This window comes from Mastigoproctus giganteus, chromosome 1, assembly GCF_048544385.1.
Source record: "Mastigoproctus giganteus isolate SK-2022 chromosome 1, ASM4854438v1, whole genome shotgun sequence".
NCBI classification, from domain to species: Eukaryota; Metazoa; Arthropoda; class Arachnida; order Uropygi; family Thelyphonidae; genus Mastigoproctus; species Mastigoproctus giganteus.
The window spans coordinates 184,170,995-184,174,026 of record NC_143575.1 but is presented as its reverse complement, the minus strand read 5'-3'; positions in this window follow the sequence as shown (position 1 = coordinate 184,174,026).

Below are 3,032 nucleotides of genomic sequence, written 5' to 3'. Positions count from 1 at the left end.
AAGAGAGGCTTAAGTTCTGCAAATTGAAGCGGCTACAGACGAGGCAACTACGAGGTGATATGATTGAGGTGTATAAGGCCTTTAATGGGTTGAGCACGCTGAATTCTGATGAGTTCAGGTTAAGAACCTAATTTTCTTTTTTTTTTAACTAACTTTTTTTTATATATTTTTTTAAAATTACGATTTTATTTATTACTTTCTTTTTCTCGATGCTGGTACCCTAAGTTTGGGTAGCTGTGGGTATGGAATTTGCTGCCACCCACTGGTATAGCACTATCTCCAGTGGGTGCAGGACTTCGCCCTCTTCAGAGCAGACAAAGATTGTAATGGTTTTTCTCCACTTCGCTAAGGACATATCTAGTTGTGGCCCACCTCCTTGTGGTATAGACGAGCACCGGACACGCTTTCCAGGAGAAAGCGTGTCCGGTATGTTGTTTAGTTGTTTCTGGCCTGCCCGGTGGCAAAGAGGCCAGAAACAATTAAACAACACATAATATACACAAACATAACACTACACGTTCCAGGCCGCTCTACAGAGTTTTGTATTTTCACAGAGTAACAGGGCGGAGATGAACTTATGTTCCTGGAGCCGCAATAGAAAAGACACTATACATGTCTACACGTCTACATAAACCTAATAATTGCTATGAATTTTAACCTACAGCTGCGAGTTACAGGCTCCGAAAAAAACGATAAGTGTTTGCTTTTTATTTACATAATTGTTATTTTATATTGTACTTAATACGTAGTCTTATAGATATAATTACGCTGGTTATTTTTATTTTAATTTATATAAACAGTTTTTGTAGATATACGTAATACTTTATAAAACCGTTATTTCGTTCGAATATTGCAGGCATTGTTTTTGTATATAGTGATAGGGAATTCAAATTTTTAATTGAGGTAGCTAGGTAGCTCTAACGTATAATTATAGAAACAGTAATACGCTTCACTGTTTCTATTAGATAGCGTAGTATTGACATTTAATTTAATTTAATTTATTGATGCACAACAAGAAGAGGAGTTCGCTCAACAAAAATCGTTAACACCTGGAATGAAGAACTTTGGAAGTGAACGGTCCTGCGTTCACATACTTGCAATTGAAATTCCCAAGACTTAGTACAGAGAAGATTAAGGAAGGCGTTTTCATTTGTTCACAAATATGGCAACTTTTCAAAGACGAACAGTTCGAATGTGTCTTCAGTGATAGCGAGATATCAGCTTGGAAATCCTTTCGAAATGTTTCATTAGCATTAGCATTAGCATTAGCATTAGTAGAGGCACTTGATGCAAGAAAGCAAGCTTATGCAGCATCAGCCAAAAAAAAAATAAATAATAAAATAAAAATAAATAAATAAAAAATAACCACTTCCACTTCACCCCTCTGTTCGTTCGAAATACCTGTCCAGCTGAGCCTTAAACTTATTTAGGCTATCGACTTCCACGACAAGGGATTAAAGTCTGTTCCACCAACCAACCACCCGCTGGCTAAAGGTAAATTTCCTCACGTCTATCCTACATCTGTCCTTCCTCAATTTGAACTTATGCCCTCTCAGGTGATTATTCTGAGCAAGAGGAAGAATCCCATCAGCACTGAGCATGCTCAAACCATTCAAGGCTTTATACACCTCTATCAGATCACCTCGCTGGTACCTAGTCTCCAGACACTGTAATTTGCAAAACTTAAGCCTTTCTTCGTAAGAGCACCCCTTTGTTCCATTCACCAATCTTGTTGCCCTTCTCTGTACTCTTTCCAGCATCTCTACATCCTTCTTGAAATTAGGCCTCCAGACCTGTATACAGTACTCTAGGTGTGGCCTGACCATTGCCTTATACAAGGGAATAATCACCTCCTTATCCCTGCTAGAAAAATTCCTATGTATCATCGACAATACACCTTGAGCTACTCTTGCAGCCCGTCTGCCCTGCACAGAAAACTTCATATCTGCCTGCACAACCACCCCCAGGTCCCTTTCATTCTCTACCACTGTCAGTGTATTACCACAGAGTTGATACGTTGCTCTAGGGTTGCTGTTTCCCATATGTAGTACTTTACATTTGTCAATGTTAAACTTCATTTGCCACTTCTCAGCCCATCTGCTCAACCTTTACAGATCCTGTTGCAGTAGCATAGTGTCAGTAGTGTCCTTGACAACCCTGCCAACTTTCGTATCGTCTGCAAACTTGGACATTAAGCTTGATATACCATCATCAATATCATTTATAAATACAGAAAACAATAATGGACCCAATACTAAACCCTGAAGGACTCCACTAATAACATTAGCCCACGATGAGCAGTGTCCATTGATTACCACTCTCTGTGTTTCAACTGTTTTTTTAGGAAATATTATAGCCAACAACTTATGGAAGAACTGATTATTTCTTGCGAAAAACTGCGGTGCAACATTTCACTGACGATGTGTTTCTTGCACTCACACGTGCATTTTTTACCGCCAAACTGTGCTGCCGTCAGCGGCGAACATTGTGAGCCCTTTCATCAAGACATCACAGCGATGGAACAAAGAGATAAAAGCAAATGGCGTGCTGTCATGTTAGCCGATTATTGCTGAATGGTGAAAAGGGATAAGCGAAAGGCAAAAAGATCCCGTGTTCGATACAGGTATGTTCATAGACACATCTTACTACCCTAGAAATAAATAATACCTTGTATAAATACCAAAAAAAAAATACTTTTTTCAAAAACAAGAGTCAATCTGCCGTGTTTAGCACTTAAAATCTATAAAATAGACTTACTTTCATGCCCCTAATAAGATATGACTCAAAATATGCTTTACAGTGTTATAGATTATTGGAACATGAAGTGTACATAGTGGACTCTGCCCATTGTCACCTAAACATATTGGAACTTTAAGTTTACACAGTTGACTATATACAACATATCACCTTAACCTTCCAATAATGTATGATGTGTTAAACTGAAAAATATAATTGTTAATTAGCATTGTATAAAACGTTAAGGGGAGAATTTGTTTTATTTACACCTTCCTGTGTGCACTGACCAATTAAAT